Source organism: Artibeus jamaicensis, unplaced genomic scaffold, assembly GCF_021234435.1.
Source record: "Artibeus jamaicensis isolate MK-2021 breed Jamaican fruit bat unplaced genomic scaffold, CSHL_Jam_final contig_685, whole genome shotgun sequence".
NCBI lineage: Eukaryota > Metazoa > Chordata > Mammalia > Chiroptera > Phyllostomidae > Artibeus > Artibeus jamaicensis.
The window spans coordinates 20,326,085-20,346,806 of record NW_026521924.1 but is presented as its reverse complement, the minus strand read 5'-3'; positions in this window follow the sequence as shown (position 1 = coordinate 20,346,806).

Below are 20,722 nucleotides of genomic sequence, written 5' to 3'. Positions count from 1 at the left end.
GAGCAGCACGGCCTGGGAGTCGGGGACCCCCTGTGTGATCGCAGGCACGTGGTTCCCCTCCCTGGCACTCCCAGCAACTGACTCTGTCTGCCCAATGGGGACACTGGCTGGATGAGGACCTTTTTCGTCTTTGAACTCAGAGAGCCCTGCCTCTGAATCCAGGCTTAATGGCCTGGTGACTCTGAGCAGACGGCTGTGCCTCAGTTTTCCCCTCTGTCCAGTGGGTTGGTCAGGCCTGGAGGGCCAGGTTAATAGGAGCGCTGGGTCCCCGAGCTCCACACCAGGCCTCCTTTGTTCTCCAGAGGGGTGGCCTTAGGCGTCCACCGGCCAGTGGCGTGGGGCACAAGCAGGCCCGGACCCAAATAGAAGTTTAAGCACTTAACAGTTTTCGAAGCACTGTTTTTGTCCGTCTATTCACTCACCTGAGACTCACTACAGCTTTGGGAGACACAAAGGTCACCCTCCAGGATGTCCTCGTTTTAAAGGTGACAAGGCTGAAGCCTGGAGAGGGGAAGAGACTTATACAGGGTCGCATGACAAAAAAAGACTAGAAGACAGGAAACCTCAGAATCCGGGCCTGGACTAGTCCGTGCCAAACCCGGCAGAGTGGGGGAGCCTCCGTCCCGTCGGCCACTCGGAGGCGGGCACCCCACACCCTTCCACTCTCAAGTTGCACACGCCAGACCCAGACGGGACAGCCGGCCGGGGTCAAGGCACAGGCCGCCCTCCGGAAACAGAGCTGTTCTGTTCTCTGGGGGCTGTGCACTGGCTGCCAGCCCAGGACAGTCTCATCTGGCCTGAAACCCCACCCTCTGTCAGCTGAAAAATAGCTCTCGGAGGCCAGAGCACAGGGGGCCATGGAGAGTAAGTGCTCGGGCTGGGTGGCCGGGCTCCCGGAGTGCCACTGCCCTCAGTCTCGGGTGTGTTGGGTGACCCTGGGGGGAACTACTGTGCTCCCTGGGACCTCCCTTTCCCCATCTGTGGAATGGAGAGTGTGGGCCAGACCAGGGATGGCAAACTGGTGTGCGTCTTGCATGGGGAACTCCAAACCTGCTCTTCGCGTCCTGCCTCCCTCTCTGTTCGCCGACCATCTGTCCCAGCACCCAGGCCAGAAACCTGCAAACTCTCCCCGAATTCCCCCAGAGCCTCTAAACCGACTCCCCCGCCCCACCCCATCCCTCTCTAATCCGCCATTTCTCTGCCCCTCCACCTGCCTCACGTCATCCCAGCCTCCATCCAGTCCCCTTTGGGCAGCGACCACAGTGCCCTCGACGGTCTCCCTGCAGCCACCTGGGCCCCTCTCCCCTGTCCTCCCCACAGAAACCAGAGGGGCCTTTGCAAAATGTAAAATGCGTAGTGTGGCAGCAAGAGCACAAGCCAAAAGTACAAATCGACCGATGAACTTCAGCAACACGAAAAACATTTGTTCCTTAAAGGACACTTATCAGGAAAGTAAAAAGACAACCTACAGGATGGGAGGAAGTATTTGCAAACCATATACATATGATAAGCGTTCAGCATCTAGAATATATAAGGAACTCCTACAAATCAACAACAAAAAGAGATACACCCGATTACAAAGTGGTGAAGAATGAGAATAGACATTTCTCCAAAGAAGATATGCAAATGACCAGCAAGCACATGAAAAACTGCTCAATGTAATTACTCATTAGGGAAATGCAAATTAAACCACGGTGAGAAACCACCGCCCACCTACTAGGGTGGCTATAACCAAAAAAGCAGAAGATAACAAATGTTGGTGAGGACAGAGAGAAGGTGGAACCCTTGTACGTTCTTGGTGGGAAAGTAAAATTGTGTAACTGTTTGAGGTCGACACAGAGTGAACCCACGATTCTACTCCTAGGTAAGTACCCCAAGGAAGTGCGAACAGGGAACATTGCATACCATTCCTCATAGAAGCGTTATTCACAATAGCTACCAGGCGGCAATAACCCAAGTGTCTATCAACATATGAATGAATGACTAGCCCTGACTGGTGTGGCTCAGTGGATCAAGCTCCTACCTGTGAATCTACGGGTCGCCAGTTTGATTCCCAGTCAGGGCACATGCCTGGGTTGTGGGCCAGGTCCCCAGCTGGGGGGCATGCGACAGGCAACCAATGCATGTATCTCTCACACATCGATGTTTCTCTCCGTCTTTTTCTCCCTCCCTTCCCCCCTCTCTGAAAGTAAATAAATTAATTAATTAAAGTGATATAAAAAGCAGGTAAATGGATAACTAAATGTGGTATTTACAGAAAATGGTATAGTATCCATTTTATGTAATATTAGTCCTTTTTGTGGAGTAATATTCCACAAAAAGTAATGGGATTCTGATGCATGCTACAGTTATGAATGATTCTCGAAAACATGATGCTAAGTGAATTAAGACAGACAAAAGGAATCAATATTGCAAGATTCTGTTATATGAAATATCCAGAAGGCGAATTCACACAGACATCAAATTGGCCAGAGGTTCTCAGGACCTCAGAAGAGGGCAGAATGGGGAATCGTTGTTCAGTGGGTACAGTTTCTCTTTGGGGATGAAAAAGGGAGGAAACAGTGAGGATGACTACACATTGTGAATGTAATTAATGCCACTGAATGACATGCTTAAGAATAGTTAAAATGGAAAATTTTATATTATGTATATTCTACCACAGTAAAACATCTTTTTAAAGTCCTGATACATGCATGACGTGGATGACCAGGTACACTTTAGGCTAAGTGAAGGAAGTCAGTCATGAAAGATTACATAGTGTATGATTTCATTCATATAAAGTGTCCAGAACAGGCCAACCATGGAGACGGAGAGCGGGTTGGCAGTTGCTCAGAGCTGAGGGTGTGTGTGTGGGGGGAGGGTGTGTGTACCTCAAGGGTAGAGAATTTCTTTCCCAGGTCATGAAAATGTGTCAGAAGTGACTATGGTGGTTACAGGTATCTGTGAATACTTTTAAAAAATGTGGAACTGTACTCTTTAAATGGGTGAATTGTAGTGAATTGTATGGGTCGTACACTCTGCCATTAAAGCTTTTTTTTTTTTATGCCAGAGAAGGGATACAAAGAAACAAAAAATCATCATGGGGAATTTGGGTGTAGCATTGCCAATGTCTGCTTGCAAGCTCTTCATTGTCTCAAGGCCTGGAATGTTCTCTCCCCCTGCCCCCTTTTCCTTCCTTATCCTTCCGATTCCAGTAACTGGGTCAGCCTTTCCTGGCCCCTCTGAAAGAGTCGAAGCTCCCTTTTAGAAAAACCACGTATTTAATGGCATTGATCTCAACTGCCATTATGTGGCATTTTAATGCTGATATCGCCTACTAAACTGTGAGTTTCTCAAGAGCAGGGATTGAACCTGCCTGATTGATGCATCCTTGGCACAGGGAAGAAACTCAGCAAAATTTGTTAGATGAATGGATGGATGAATGAATGAATGAATGAATGAATGCCAACTTTGATTGATATGTAGGAACTGCCTAGTGCATCTGGTTGCCTCAGTAAGAAAAAATTCTGATTGATTAATCATGTCTGCCATGGCAGCCAGCAGGGATAGGGCTAATAGATGTGCCCCAAACTTGCCATTCCTGAACTAGAGAGAGCCATGCCTCAGGACCTCCCATCAGAGGGTGCTCTGGAGACAGACGCATCTCTCCCCGGCTCCCAGGAGGGGCACGCAGTTGTCACCCCGGCTGGCTTTGATAATCAATCACACAGCCTTGCAGAACCCATCAGGATTTCCCACTGAGCCATATCCAGGTGTGCCAGGCAAGAGCAGGCAGGCTCATTTACATCTCATCTGCATGGGAATTTGCATGTGCCTCCACAGCCCTGTCTTCTTGCAATTTTCAAGTTAAAATGTCATTATCGCTCTTGTGGAGGCTGTTATTTCTTGGTTTCATCCTCCCTGGTCCCCTACCCACCCCCCCACCCCCCACCCCCGGTCCCTCCTACGCGCAGACATCACACCTGGGCTGGAAGAGAAAAGGGGTCTGCGCTCAGGTTCTTCTGATTTGCTTGCGACTCCCCTTTGTGGGCTACGTCTGTACCCCTGGCCATAGTGGCAGGGATGTGGCTTCGGGAGCCGCCCCTGAAGCAGCCAAAGGAGGGTTGACATAAACTTAGCCACTCAGGGTTCTCCACGAAGCCTCCGATTTCCCGCCTCTCAGCGTTCGCCCACCCTGTGCCCTCCTGGAAAGCCTCTCCCTTTGCTAAGAGTGAATGGCCAAGGCCCCCACCCATCATTTCCCTGCTTATGCTATGTCACAGGCCTGCTGGATGAAGACATGGACATGTGACCCCAGTTCACCACTAAGATTCTTTTCTCAAGATTTGGGTTTGCAAATCAGGGTTGCTAGGCAGCTCCAGAGCTGAGCATGTGTAAATTCAAGTGCAGAGTCCATAGAAAGCCCCAAAGTAGTCCTCGGGAGGGAAGGACTGAAGCTGATGGGCGCACAGCCAGATTCGAGAGGCACAGAGGCGGCAGCTGCCCTCCCCGCCCCCCACATCAGGTCAGGCTCCCCTGCTCACCACTGGCTCCACCACGCACCACTCCCTCTGGCCGCGTCGCCTCCTTTCCTGCTTCAGCAAGCTCCAGGGACTGCTGTTCCCTGCAGCTGGGACAAAACATTAGGCAGGTGAATTAGGAGCTCAAGGACCCCAAAAGGAACTTTGGAGGGCAAAGTATTTGGTATTTGACATCCCAAAGAGAACACGGAAGTTGGTCGTAAAAGATAAAAAGCCAAACTTTTCAGACTCTCTTTCTTTTTGGTACTTGTACCAAGAAAAGGGGACATCAGAAGGCTCTTTAGAAGCACAAGCTATGACCTTAATCTTCCAGAAGCTTGGATAACTCTGCCCAGAGGCCACCTCCTCCAAGAAGCTCACCCTGATGCCCCCTAAGACAGAAGCCCCTTCTACATCTTTGAACTCCACAGCCCTCGGTGTTTCCTTCACGCCCAGCACTCACTGCCTTAACCTGGCCTTTATTCCCGCAGGACTGCGTACAACCCAAGGGCAGGGCTGCGCGTGAGGTCTTCGGGTCTCTCAGTACATGGCGTCAGTAATTAATAACATTAAAATGAACACAAAATAACAACGACCTCTTGTTCATTGAGCTTGTATTCTGTGCCAGGATGGTTGTGGATGATTTACCTGAGTTACTGCATTTCATACTCACGGTAGTCCTATGGGGGTCAGTCGGTTTTAGGAATGAGAAAACCGAGGGACAGAGAGGTTAGGTAACAGGCCTGAGCTCACACAGCCGTTGGAGGTAGAACCAGGATGTGAACCAGGCAGGATGTGAACCCAGGCAGTATCATTTCAGAGTCTATGCTCTGAACCCCCTCGATTTGAATCCCCTGGAGGGTGCCCCATGGCTTGAGGAGTTCTCAAAAGTACTTGTCCAACTTTCCAGAACTCCTTGGCCTTAGTCTGTAGCCTGCTGGCTCAAGTGTCTGACATTCGTGCCTCTGATAACTTAAGTTAAGCAACAACCCATCAGTAGGGTGACCAGACATCCCCATTTGCTTAGGGGTGTCTCAGTGAATGTGTGGTCTTCCCACATAAGTATTAAAAGCTCCCCAAACTGTTTCAGCTTTGGCAATAAATTACGTGGTCACCCTGCCCAGCTGGTGCCTTTCACTGAAGAACAGCGTCTTCCTGGGTGTGGGGGGAGGGGCCCTTCTCACTGTTGAGGAACAAGGCTCGGGAGGGGGCTGAGGCCAGAGCAGCCTCAGGGCCGCTGGGATGTGGGGATGGGTCCCGGGGACTTCCTGGTCAGCCGAAGTCTGCAGGGGAAAGCTGCTGGCTCGCTTCTGTTTCTCCGTCCTTCATCCCACTCCCCTCGGGCGAGGAGTGTTGGCAGGATGTCAGCCGGGGTTCAGCAGCAGCTTTTACTCCCCACCCTCATCTCCTCTAGGAGTTGAGTTAACCTGGTTTCCTCACTGGACCTCAGTGTGCCCATCTATTAAATGGGGAGAATGTATCCTGGCTCTAACCGCCAGGATCCCGGGAGAGCAATGCCTCTCTTTGATGGGTCCAGATGGGGCTTCCACACTGCTAAGGAATTCCTGTTGACATGAGCCGGGGAGGGGGGGGTCCTGGGACACAGGGCGCCATGGCCCCTGAGCAGGGACTGGGAATACTCCAGCAACCCCAGCACGCTCAGGGAGGGCCACTTTTCTCCTGCTAAATGTGCACCTGAGAGGGAGGGCCAGGTTTAGGGGCTCGTCCAGCTCAACCATGCATTCCTTGTATACTCACATGTCCTCCTCTGGAAAACGTGGGTGCTGGTTGTGTGGCTGGGTGCAGTGATGCTCGCCCCATGAAATCTCATGAGTGGGAGGTGGCATTCTGATTAATAACAAGACCCATTTAAACAAGGGATTCTGAACCCTAAGGATGCTTCAGTGGAAGGAGGCAGGGCCCAGGGTTCCAGTCCCAGCTTGGCTCCTGGTTTACTGGGAGATCTCAGGCAAGCCCGTCCCCTTCTCAGGGCCCTGGTTTCTCCTCCCATTGCTGGGGAGAGGTCACCCGGGTGACTGGGTGACCGTGGAAGTCTGGAGCAAGCCGGATCAGGAATCTGTGCTTAATCTGACTGGGGCTGGTCTCTCACACATCCCCCCTCAGGACCTCAGCAACTCTGCTCTCAATGATCCCTTTACTCTGAAATCTGCTCATGATCATGTGACTCTGGGGTGCTCCTGGCCTCTTTCAGCGGCCCTGTTTCAACCATCTGCTCTGAGGTTCTCTGCTCTGGGGGTCCAGGGAAGGACCCCTCCCCACCCTCCAGCCCTCAGATGCATAATCGCACCCTCTGGCTGGGGGAGGCAGTTTCCAGCTGGTTTTGTCTCCACCTTTCCCCATGGACTTGGGTAACCTTCCTGCAAATGTGGAGTCACCAGGGCAGTAGCATGGGTGGGGTGTTTGCTTTTGCTTCCTTCATTGTAAGAAAAAGGCTTAGGCTGTTTATATGTTTCCTTTGCAGGAGAGGCCCCAGGACTAGCTCTGGAAGGAGATCCAGGACTGGGCATGAGCTGAGTTTCACCAAAAAAGGTTTGACTGGGTCTGAGGGAGGGAGCTGAGCAGTCTGGGCTCCCAGGGGCATCACTGATGGCTGATCGCTGAAGCTGATGCTGCCTGAAACCAACATAGGGAGGCCCTGGGCCCAGGCCCCACCAAGGGGTCCTCACATGTCTGCCTGCCTACCTGCCTGCCTTCCTTTCTCTCTCTCTCTTCCTTAGCTCAATGCTTTATTTATTTATTTATTTGGAGAGAACCATGGGTCAAAGTCTTTTTTTTAAATAATAAGAGGACTTCCGCCAAGATGGAGGTTTAAGGTGGATGTGCCTTGCCTCCTCACACAACCAAGTTTAGGGACAACTAAATATTAGCATCAGAAAACACAACCAGAACACGGAAAACTGAACTTTTCAGAAGTCCGCTAACAACAAATTCTTCAGCCCGACCGGTAAGGGGCGAAACCGGCGTCTCGTGAGGAGCTGCAAGGGAGGGCTCGGTCGGACCCGGGCGCGGAATCCAGACGCGCGAATCCAGACGCACGGGTTCCAAACCCAGGATTGGACCTAGTGAGCGACCGAGCAACCCACCGGGTGAGCGACTGCAGAGGAGACAGTGGGGAGGCGGTGCAGCGAGTTGACTGCGGTTGCCTAATTGCGTGAGAGCGAAGGAGTGGGCGGTTGGACCGGCCGAGGCGGCGATAGGGCGCCGCCATTTCCCCGCTCTGACCACGCCCCCACATACAGCGTCACAACCCAGCGACCTGGGACTCCAAGGCGCAGTTTCTCACTTTTAAAGGGCCAGAACAGACCAAAAATGTCGCAGGGAGACCTCAAAGCCCCAGAGATAAATCTAAGTGACGAAGAAATAGCAAAACTCTCAGACGCACAGTTTAAAACACTGGTCATCAGCTTCCTCACAGATCTGGTTGATTATAGCCACAAATTAGAGAAACATATGAAGGCTAAATTAAGGGAAATGAATGGAATTCCACAGGAAACCCATAGAGATGAAAAGGAAACTGGGACTCAAATCAATGGAGTGGACCAGAAGAAACCAAATAATGGCCAAACAGAAAAGAGTCAGGGATCAAGAATTCAAAGAACTGAGGAGAGTCTTAGGAACCTCCAGGACATCTTTAAACGCTCCAATATCCGAATTATAGGGGTACCAGAAGGGGGAAAGACACAACCACCAGTGGAAAAACTATTTGAACAAATAATAAAAGAAAATTTCCCCAATCTGGCAAAGGAAATAGACTTCCAAGAAATCCAAGAAGCCCAGAGAGTACCAAAAAAGTTGGACTCAAGAAGAAACACACCAAGGCATATCATAATTACATTAGCCAAAATTAAAATGAAGGAGAGAATCCTAGAAGCAGCAAGAGCTAAGGGGACAATCACCTACAAAGGAGTCCCCATCAGACTGTCAGCAGATTTCTCAAAAGAGACCTTACAGGCAAGAAGGGGCTGGAAAGAAATATTCCAAATCATGAAATCTAAAGACCTACAACCAAGATTGCTCTATCCAGCAAAACTTTCATTTAGAATGGCAGGACAGATAAGGTGCTTCTCAGATAAGACCAAATTCAAGGAGTTCATCATCACCAAGCCCTTATTATATGAAATGTTAAAGGGACTTATCTAAGAGAAAGAAGTTAAAGAAACATGAACAGTGAAAGAACAACAAACTCACAGTTATTAACAACCACACCTAAAACGAAAGCAAACTAAAAGAACAGCTAGATCAGGAGTGGAAATATAGAAATGAAGATCTCAAGGAGGGTTAGCAACAGGGGAGTGGGAGGAGGAGATGGGGGGAGAAGGTACAGAAAATAAGTAGCATAGACAGTAGATAGAAAATAGATGGGTGGGGCAAGAATAGCATGGGAAATATAGAACCTAAAGGACTTGAGACACATGGACATAAACTAAAGGGGGGTAATGGTGGGGTTGGGGGGCAGGGTGGAGGGGAATGAAGGGGGGAATAGAACAACTGTAACAGCATAATCAATTTAAAAAAATAAATTAATTTAAAAAAAATAAAAATAAAATAATACATTTATTGGGGAGGCACTGGTTAAGAAGATCGCATAGGTTTCAAGTGTACATTTCTATGACACATGATCCGTATATTACGTTGTGTACCCACCTCCCAAGGTCAAACCATCCTCCATCACCATTACCCTTTACCACTCCCCCACCCTCCTTCCTTTGGTAACGACCATACTGTTGTCCGTGTCTATGAGTTTCGGTTTTATAGCCCACATACGGGTGACATCATGTGGGTGTTAGTTTTTCTGACTTATTTTGCCTAGCATGATATTCTCGAGCTCCATCCATGTTGCTGCCAATGGCAGCCCTTCGTCTTTCCTTATGGCCGAGTAGTGTTGTGTAGTATGTACACACCACATCTCCTTTATCCAATCCTCTATCAAAGGACCCTTTGGTTGTTCCCATGCCTCAGCTGCTGTGAATAATGCCCCGATGAACATAGGGTGCATATATCTTTGTGAATTAATGTTTTTGAGTTTTTCGGGTAGATACCCAAAATAGGGATTGCTGGATCATATGGTAACTCTATTCTTAATTTTTTCAAGGAAACACCTACTGTTTTCTACAGTGGCTGTACCAGTTTATATTCTCACCAGCAGCGAGTGAAAATTCCTTTTTCTCCACCACCTTTCCAAGACTTGATATTACCTGTCTTGTTGATAATCGCCATCCTAACAGGTGTGAAGTTGTACCTCATTGCAGTTTTGGTTTTTATCTCCCTAATAGCTAGTGAAGTTGAACATCTTTTCATATGTCTATGGGCGGTTTGTATATCTTCTTGGAAAAAGTGTCTGTTCAGGTCCTCTGACCATCTTTTAATTGGGTTGTTTGATTGTTTGATGTTGAGATGTATGAGTTCCATATGTATTCGGCATATTAACCCCTTGTCAGAGCTGTCGTTTGCAAATACCATCTCTCATTTGGTTGGTTGCCTTTTTGTTTTGCTGGTGGTTTCTTTTGCTGTGAAGAAGCTTTTTAGTTTGATATGGCCCCATTCATTTATTTTTGTCTTTACTTCCCTTGCCTCTGGGGTCAAATTCATAAAATCTTCTGTAAGACCAAAGTCCATGAGTTTAGTGCCTATGTTTTCTTCTATGTAATTTATCATTTCAGATCTTATAGGTCTTTGATCCGTTTTGGACCAGTTTTTGTACATGGGGACAAACTGTAGTCTGGTTTCATTCTTTTGCACATGGCTTTCCAATTTTCCCAGCACCATTTATTGGAGAGGCTTTTTTCCCCCACTGTGTGTCTTCAGCATCTTTGTCAATAATTATTTGCCCATATACCTGTGGCTTTCTTTCTGGGCTTTCGATTCTCTTCCATTGGTTTTTGTGCCTGTTTTTCTGCCAATACCATGCTGTTTTGATTATCGATGTTCTGCAGTATAATTTGAGTTTGTTTGTTTTCTTTAATTTGTAACAGTTAATTTGAGCCAAATTGGTGATACATGCCAGAGAGCGAGATCTTACATGTACTGGAGAATCAGTTTGGCAGCTTTTTAAATGCATTTGAACTTAGGAGAGGAATGTAAGGAGGTAGGAGAAAGCAAGGTGAGGATTAGATTACAGGGTAGTTAACAAGATCATGTGCTTCCTTGAGCGTTAATACCGCCTTTGAGGGTTATTACTTGTGGCATTTCAAAGGTGTGTTAACCTAGATGCACAAGAACAATAGACAGGGCTGGCTTAAAACCTTTCACTAAAGAAGTTACAGGCCTGGGGCGTGACCACCCACCGTGACCTGCCCAGTTATGAATTTATGAACAGATCACCCTGTGAGATTATTCCCCAAAGAACCATTTTTTTTCATCCACAGTTCCCCTTTGGTCATAAATCAATCCAAAGGATGCACCGATGACCACCCTTTTGGTTGGACAGTGTGGTCTCACAGCACTAGGAAGGCTCATTCCAAGGAAGTCTCGGTATCAGTGTTGCTTTGTTGACCTCTGGCCATCAGGCAATACTGCAACCATGAAATCTGAACTGAGGTTGAATTTTTCCAAAAAGAGGAAGGGCAGGTAAATAAAAGGCCATCAGATGTTATGGCCTTTGGTACAATAAACACTCTGAGTCATTTCTATTCTGTGGACTATCATGATCTCAGTTTGGCCTTCTGTCCTACTTTTCATCTACATAAGCCATGACAAGAGTACTGATAGCCATAGTATTCATGGGCAGTATCACCATGAATAAAAAACCCAAGGTCAAGTCTAACTATTACAATGACTAATATCATTATCAGACAGGTCAAGATAATCAAATAAAATGGATTCTGAGTTCAATGTCAAAGAGTAGGTATATAAGCCTTGTCGATGTCTAGGGATGGCTGTCTGCCCTGGCGCTGGCAGCTTCTGGTCCTCCAGCGGTCTTTGATGTCCGTAAACAGGGGTAGATGTCCTTTCCAATAAACAAAATCTCCAGGTGGCAGTCAAATGCTTTTTAATATCTTTGTTTCTTGAAAGCTGACTGTGGGAGAAAATGGTTACCAACTCGGCATTTTCTTGAAGTGACTCTTTCAAACCTTGGCAATAGTGTAAGATACCGCCTTTCAGTAAGGTCGGCTCAGAAGGTTCTTCATCTCAACCCAGCTTAAATGCGCTGCGATGCAGGAAGGAATGCAAAAACGGAAGATTGGGGAGGCAGGGAGCAGGGAAGAGCGAAGCAGCTGCTTTGGGCTTCCATAGCCCTGAATGACAATTCATTTAATTTATAACCATTGTTTGTCTAAACAATATACCCTAGAAGTTGTTATCGCTTATTTCAAAATGCTTCCAGTGAAATTTCAAATCTTTGGAGGTTCTTCAGTGCCCTTCTGGAACACTATGAAGTTATTCCTCCATCTATTAAGATTTTAACCCTTAAAACCTTAATGTCAAATGAAAACTAATAAGTCAAATAGCATACTTTAGCTTAATTTTTATATACTCCATAAACATGTTTCAGAAACATCCAATTTAATTACCATAAACTTACTTTTGTAAAATTCAGGCAAAGATAAGACACATCTGTTTTACTTAACCCAACAAACTTCAGCTAGCTTTCATTAACTGAAGATTAATCTTGTATTGCATGAACTTGAAAAATCATTTAGGTTAATTTCTCTATTATTGAGAATTTTAGAATATCCAATCCTTAGAAGCAGGCATTCGCCTTTAAATGAATTTAACAAAGTCATCGAGAGGGAAAAAGCGATCTCACATTTACAGCACTCATATACCAGGATATACCCGTATAAACACACAGACACAGAGACCTTTTAGCCACAAGAAGAGCTCACTAGTTTATAAAAGAACAGTTAGATCCAAGTTTTTCCTTAGACGTTTATAACCGTTTGTCCTCAACAAGTCAAATTCCAAGTGACTTTCTCCTTTTTAAAACAAGGACAACCACTTTTTAATACTTCAGAGAAAGTAACTGACACCTAAATAACATCATAGGTGGATCTCTTTCTCTAAATCATCTTTTTGAAGTTGTGTTTTTTTGGTTTTTTGTTTTTTTGGAGGTTTTTTTTTTTTTTTTTTTGGTTTATAGGCCGGCACTCAATTCACTGAGCCCCATCAGCCAGAGCTTCTTTTTGAAGTTTTGAAAAGCCAGTTAAAATGTTTTCCAACTATTCTGCCTAATTTTATAGCTGGCTTTTTGTAATTGTGCATGCAAAAGATTAATTTAGAGGTATCAAGGGACCCTCATCTCAGCCATGTCAGTGACATCAGCTGCAGAAAAGTGGCACCAGCCCTCAGTGACGAGGGGAGTCAGACCCCATGAGTGGAGTCAGACCAGACCTTGTTCAGAAACCTCGGTACTGGAGTTCCAGCTAGGAACTCGACTTAGAGCCCAGACTCAAAGTATAAGAGAGAATTTATTCAGAAAGTCACAGAGGTGAAAGAAGTGAGCCATAGAAGAAATGGGCTCAGGAAACAAGTTATAGAAAGGGGGGGAAGGCCCAGGGAGCTTAGGAGAAAGAGGGAGGCAAGGAAAACATGCCTGGAGATGGGGGTGGGGCTGGGGAGGGAAGGCACAGGTGAGCTCCATAGAGAGAGCCCAGCTGCAGTGGTTTGAAGTCAGGCGGTGTGGTACCTCTGCCTTCATTCTTTTTTCTCAGGATTGCTTTGGCTATCCGGGGTCTTTTCTGGTTCCACACACATAGGATGATTTTTTGTTCTATTTCTTTAAAAAATGGCATTGGGATTTTGATGGGGATTGCATTAAAGCTGTACACTGCTTTGGGTAATATGGACATTTGAACTATGTTGATTCTTCCAGTCCATGAACAAGAACTCTTTCCATTTCATTGCGTCTTTTCCGATCTCTTTGTAGTTTTCCGTATACAAGTCCTTCACATCCTTTATCAAAGGATGTGGCTTGGTTGAAGAAGAAATAAAAGGTGAGGTCAAAAGTATAGGCGCGCTATTGCTCTCCCATCCCCTAGCTGGTGGGTCCCAGGGCGGGGGCTGAGGTTCCTGAGCTGGTGGGCTTTGAGGGTGGATTCTCTGTGCCCCGCCACCACCCCTGTGCTCTAAGACCTATCTTCTGGTCGGGAGCACAGCAGGTTCTGGTAAGAGAGCAGGGGGAGGCTGGGGCCGACTGGCTTGCTTCCCTTCCCCAGACAGGAAGCGGCAGTGGCTGCTGCCTGCCGCAGCCCAGGCCAGTAAGTACAGCCCCAGCACAGCTGGGGACAGCCCTGCACCCCTCCCTGAGTGCTCCTGTTACAGAACAGGGCCAAGGGCAAAAAGGGGTACGATGTAATATTACCAAAAGGACACCCCACTAGCTTTGTTTGTCCTCCGCCTCAGGAAAGCAGTCTCTCAATGCCAGAGATTTGTGAAAAGAAAAGGAAATGTTTATTTAAAGCTATACAGACTTAAAGTAGTGACCTAATGACTTCATTAAAATATCAAAGTTCTTTAGGGTACCCACAGATGCCCACAGTGCTTCCTTCTCCCCCTGCCCTAATTTGGGGTACCGTATCCCAGGAAAAGAAGCAAACATCCATGATCCAGGCAGCCATTACTATCAGCTGTGTGGCCATCCAGGCGGGATCTCTAATTACTCCAAAGCCATGTGGCACCTGCTCATGGCCTGCTGGCGAGAGTTCTTTCACTCTTCTTCCAGGCAAAGTCTCTCCTTCCCAGGCCATGCGGCCAAAGGGAGCACCCCAAAGCTGCATGGTCCTCTTCTACCAGCGCTGCAGGGGTCCCCACTCTGGCCAAAACCACGTGGCTCTCTCCCTCACATGGCTGTGGGGATCCCCAGTGCCAGAAGTGCACGTCTCTCCCCTACCAAAGCTGTGAGGGGGTCTTCACTCTGCCAAAGCCGAGTGGCTCTCTCTTCAATGGCTGCTGCCTCTGGATTTAAATCCTTGCGCCAGTCTTCCTCTGCAGTCCCATCTCCGACTCCTCCTACAATCGGCAACACTTGCCAGCACTCCTGTATCCTTCCAGCTTTACTGGGCTGCCATCTTGAGTCTGGCAGGTGTGGCCCCATGGCGTGGAGCCAATCATCTCCAAGCTCTCACGCAGATGCTGCTATCTGGGGGACCTGCCCCCAGTTACATCTTGGGGGAAGTTCCTTTCCATCCCCCTGGCTCAGAGCATGGTCACAGCTATGTAACATATCTGTGCAGCCAGTTAAAGGTTATAGATATGTTAAATGACCAGGCCATGGATTAGCTGCAAAGCTATTGCTGTACGAAAACAGCTCTGCATGTCCCTGCTCCATGTGTCCCTTTCCCCAACGCACACCTGTAGGGGGAAGGGGTGAGGACATCTTATATGTCTTTCTAATATTTCCTAGACACCTTGAATTCTGCGCCTCATCTCAAATTCCTATTTGGGCCCCCCTATTGGCTGCACCCTGTTACACTCCGATCCTGACCAGGAACATGGCAGGTGCTAGGCTGCTCAAAGCACCTCGTCACAGAAGAGCTCTGACCATGCTGCTTCATCCAGGGATGAAGGCATCGGTCCATTCCACAGCCTAGCTCCACGGTTAGTGCTGACTTCATGGCAGCAATTCCTTACACTTGTTAACGAGCTCCTGATGGAATATGACCTACCGCAGTGACGAGGTGATTTTAACACTGGGCTGCAGGTGGTTCGGAACCCTCTGTGTGAGAGTCTGGGGACTGAGCAGAGAAATGGGAGCAGGCTGAGTTGCTTGAAAGAAGCGTGGCATTTGCTGACGAGCTGAAGAATCCTCACCAGATCAAGAACTGCTAGTGAGAATTACGAACTTGCTCGAACCTGTCATCATTAGGGATAACGGACAAGCACGAGAAACAGGTTTGTTTCGTTTTCTCTGCTTTGTAGTCTGGAAAATTCAGCGTTTGGTTTACGGAATCTGGGAAAATAGATGGATGATATTTGGAAGAAGAGGAGACAGACAACCAAGAGAACTCCTGAAGAAATTCCCTAAGTGTGGTCTCAAAACAGACGAGTAGTGAAAAAGACAAAACAAACAAAACGAGAAGGGGGTCCCAACTCTTTTTCAAGAATTTCTTCCGAGAAGCCCCTGTCCAGACGTTTCTCTGCACCTGATACGTGCGATCCTGCTTTTCCCCTTTAATTCTCAGTGAAGCTTCATAATGCCATTCAACCCGTTCCCCCAAAGCAAACACCTGGTTGCCCTCCTTGACAATTTCCTCTTCATCTTCTCCCTCTAATTCATTATTGAGATATGTTGGTCCTATTGCCCATCTCTGTATTTCTCCTTGCTCACTCCCTACAGAGGCCCCTTGGCCCTGATTCCAAGTTCATCTCAACTCAACAGGGCAGTTCCGATTGGTCTCTCAGCTCCTGTCTCAGCCACTTCTCCATCCTCACTGTTTACATGAATGTTTATGATTATTGTTCTTTCTTCTCCTAATTGGCTAGAAGCACAACTATATTTAATGTAGAGAACAGTCACAATTAAATTTTGTGATTGTGAAATATATCAATGTATTCCCTTCTCTACTCTGGCCCAGGAACCTTACAAGTATGCACAAATCTAAAAAAAAAGTAGTTCTCTGCCTCCTGGGGCACATGCAAAGCTGCAGTCAGGTCCTCTCCACCCCTGCGCAGGTGAGGGGCTCTCGGTCTCTCTGTTGTCCACGGAAGAATCCTGCCTCAGCAATCAGAGCTGTTCCCAACTCTGTCCTTCCTTGCTTCTTGGGCTTGCTCATCATTTCACCTAAATACAGCCGTCTACAGGCCAAGTTGATGGTGGTGTTCCTGACTTCTGTCATTCCTTCATAAAGCCATACTTTTTCCATGCTTAGTTCTCTCAGCCTGAAATGCCTTTCCCCATCCAAAAAATAACCAGCCGCTCCTCAGACCTCTCTTAAATGCCCTCTTCCATGCTTCCCTGATACTCTCCAGCTGACTCGAGTGTTCCCTCTCTTAGGTCTTTATATTTTAATATATATTTACCTCTTGTATGTCTGACTCATCTGTGATGTTACAAGCACCTTCATGACTGCTCTTTAGAGAGAGAGGAAAAGAGGAAGAAAGAGAGGGAGAGAAACATTGATCAGCTGCCTCGCACAGCATGGCCCGGTCTGGAGACCAAACATGCAACCCAGGCATGTGCCCTGATTGGGAAGCAAACTGGCGACGCTTTTTTTTTTTTTTCAGGGTCAGGCCTGATTGTGACTTGTTTTAGTCATCTTTGGATTTCTAGCTTTTAGCACTGTATCCACAAAACAAAACAAAACATGCTGTTGAAATACATGAAATGCATGAAAGAACTGCAGATGTAAAAAAACAAACAAGAACCCCCCCACAAAAAACGAAAGTGCACATGAGAATGACCACATACTTATCCAGACCTCTGGGATGCAGCAAAAGCAGTAACCAGGGGGAAGTTTCTATTATTACAGGCCAATCTCAGGAAACAAGAGAAATCCCAAATAAACAACCTAACATCACATCTTAAAGAACTAGAAAAAGAAGAGCGGAAGCAAGGCAAAGTGAGTAGAAGAAAGGAAGTAATAAAAAATTAGAGCGGAATTAAGTGAAATAGAGAACAAAAAGGCTATACAAGAAATTAAGTAAACAAAGAATTGGTTCTTTGAAAAGATTAATCAAATGAACACATGGAAGGATACAGCCCCATTTGCTATTGTGGCACCATCTGCCTCGTAGGCCTGGGGCCTTATTAAACCTGCCCTTTTATTCACCTGACCTTATGTCCCCAGGACTGGAAATTACTGGAAAGCAAGAAGAGAACTAACCGCTCCCTGTGGCCACAGGCAGAAGATAATACTGGGACAAACTGCCGCCTGTGTAACCCCCACAGCAACCCCCACCCCACCCTTCTTCATCCAATTATAATTCAACAAGAGCTCAAAGTCCCCACCCCCCAGTGCTGGGGTATCTCTCCACACCATGCCCCTCTCCTCTCTTGGAGAGTGAATAAAAAACTTTATTCTCTACTTTCTTCTTTTTGTGAATTTTTTCACAGCCCGCGTCACCGACCACCCTAACAACAAACCCCTGGTGAGACTCACTAACAAAGAGAGAAAAGATTTGTATAAACAAAATCAGAAGTGAAAGAGAAGTTACTGCAGACATAACAGAAATACAAAGGATTGTGCTAGAATACTATGAAAGACTGTTCACCACCAAATTCAATACCCTGGGAGAAGTGGATAGGTTCCTAGCTGCATGTAGACTGAACTGTGAAAAATTGGAATGTATAAATAGAATGATTAACAGTGAGGAAATTGAAACAACTGTCAAAAATCTCCCCCAAAATAGCCCTGGCTGGCGTAGCTCAGTGGATTGAGTGTGGGCCTGTGAACTAAAGGATCTCGGTTTGATTCCCACTCAGGGCACTTGCCTGGGTTGCAGGCCAGTTCCCAGCAGCGGATGGACTAGAGGCAACCATACATTGATATTTTTCTCCCTCTCTCCTTCTCTTCCCCTCTAAAGATAAATAAATAAAATCTTTTTAAGAAACCATATCTTTAAAAAATAATAATATGTCATGATCAAGTGGGGTTTGTTCAAGGATGGCTCAACACCTGCAAATCGACCAATGTGAAACACCACATTGATAAAACAAAGGATAAAAATCATTTGGTCTTATCAATGGATGCAGAAAAAGAAAAAACATTTGACAGAATACAACATCCATTCGGGATTCAAACCCTCAATGAAATGAGTGTAGAAGGAAGAATTTCAACATAATAAAGGCCTTATATCACAAGCCCTCAGCCAGTGTCATACTCAATGGTGGAAATTGAAAGCTTTTTCTCCAAAATCAGGAACGAGACAAGGATGCCCGCTCTCCTCTCTAATTCCACATCGTTCTGGAAGCCCCAGCCAGAGCAATCGGGCAAGAGAAAAAAGAAAAAGGCACCCGAATTGGGAGCAAAGAAGTGAAAGTGTCGCTTTTTACAGATGATGTGATTCTATACTTAGAAAGCTCTAAAGACACCACCAGAAACAATAAATAAATAAAGTCGCAGGATACAAAATCAAGGTACAAAACCACACAGCATTCCTCTATACTAACTATGAAATTTCAGAAAAAGAAAAAACCCACAATTCCTTTTGAGATGGCAACAAAAAGAATACAATGCCTAAGAATGAACTCAATGCTTTTTTATGATGCGACCCTAATTCTCCATCTGCTGAGCAGCGGAGGTCTGTGTCCCCCTCCTCTGTGACTGCTCTGACCTGCGGAGCAGGGCGAAATGGCACTACGTGGCTTCCAAAGGTGGGACACAAAAATGCACTTTCACTCTGCTCTCTTGGACCGCGCCCACCACGCTTTAAGGAAGTCCACCTGGAGAGAGACCACTTGGAGGGGCCCCACAGGGCAGGGTCCTGGGAGCAGCCCTGTGGAGCCCCCCACTGGGAGGCAGCCTCAACCTCCAGACCTGCCAACTAAGGCTGCTTCCAGCCTCCAGCCACTGAGTCACCCTGCAGGTATTCATGGCTGACATCACGGTCCCCGCATCCCTCACTGTGTCAGATCTGAATTCCTGACCTCAAGGATCTGGGAGATTTACAAGACGCTCATTTTACCTCACAAGGTTTTGGGCGGTTTGTGACACAGAGGTGGTGCTGGAATCGTGTGCCCTCCCAGGGGTGCCCCACGGGGACTTCCGAGACCTCCTGAGCACCCCTCCCCCCACACTGTAGTCAGTCCAACGCCCTCTCCTCACTGAGCCTCACCCAGAGCGTCCCCTCATTGTCGAGGCTCAGAGGGACCGTAGACTTTGCCAGAGTCCCACAGCCTTCAGTGGCTCGCTGCCCACTGCAGGGGAAGCTCTGATTCAACCAGATCCCTTAGAGCAACCAACGAGACAGCCGGCAGTTTGGCCCACTGCCTATTTTTGTAAATAAAGTTTTATTGCAACACAGCCATACCATCATTTACACATCACCTGCTTTTATGCTACAAGAGCCCACAAAACCTAAAAGGAAAGAAATATGCCAAGCTGTAGAGAATTTTTATGAGGTTTGGTTTTTGAGCCAGATCGACAGCATATGCCAAGAAGCAAGATCTCAAATACCCCAGAGGATGACAGTTTTGTAGCTTATCTTCTACAAGATGAGAATCAAGGAGAAGACCTCAAGAAGTGCATGAAACTCAGTGGTGGCAGATTGAAGAAGCAGGAGAAAGCAGAGGGGGGAATCTCTAGGATTGCATAAAAGGGAAATGTAGAAACACATATTTCTTTTACGTTGGTGGGGACAGGCTAGTTAACCATGCACATTTACAGCGCATAGAGATGGTATGCAGGCACGAGATAACAGTGAGGAAGGAATTCTGCAGTTTTGGGCTCCGAGGGTTTTTGCGCTTTGCGGCTGAGGGCTACGCCCTTGAAGTGTAGAAAAAGAAAATGACTCTGACATTTCAAAGGTATGTTATCCTCGGTGCAAGAGAACAATGGACAGGGCTCACTTAAGGTAAAGATCGACCTTTGCTGAGAAAGCTACGGGCCAGGGACGTGACAGTCCACAATAACCTACTCAGTCAGGAATTTGCGATGAGATAGCATCCGGTGTGCTTACTTTTGGTCACTGAGCTGGCGGGGCAGCCTGGTGACTCCCTGGCCTTTTATAGAAAGTCTGCCTTATTCTTAAAGGCCTGAGGATGAGTTGGAAAGTTCTCAGAAAAAAAGCTGTTCCGTTTGATTTAAGGAGACCCAATTAGACCCAGGGACTCAAATCTCCTCCTTCTCGCCCTGACCTGTGAGGCTCAGTTGGTGGGGGGGGGGGTCCTCCCACAAAGTGAAAGGTTCAATTCCCAGTCAGGGTACTACCTGGGTTGTGGGTTTAGTCCCCAGTCCGGGTGCTTATCAAATGTTTCTCTCCCTCTCTTTCTCCCTAAAAATAAATAAAAAAGATCTTTTAAAAAAATCTCCTTCTCTCCCGCCCTCACTTTTTCCGTCTGCAGAATAGAACCATAACTGTTCCTGCCTCTGACAGGTGCTGGGAGGGTGGAGGGTGGAGGAAGTAACGTGAGAACAAGCACAAGCCCTGGCTCACTCCTGGGAGTGCCTGCCCTCCCGATTCCCTCCCTCCCAGACGAGTCCCCGGGCATGCAGGGAGGGCAAGAATGGCGCTGGAGCCCCTGGAGGAAGGAGTTCCTGGCCCCGTTGGCTTCACCTCCTCTGTAATGTTAATTGCAAAGATTTGCATAATGTGCTCACTGGGGT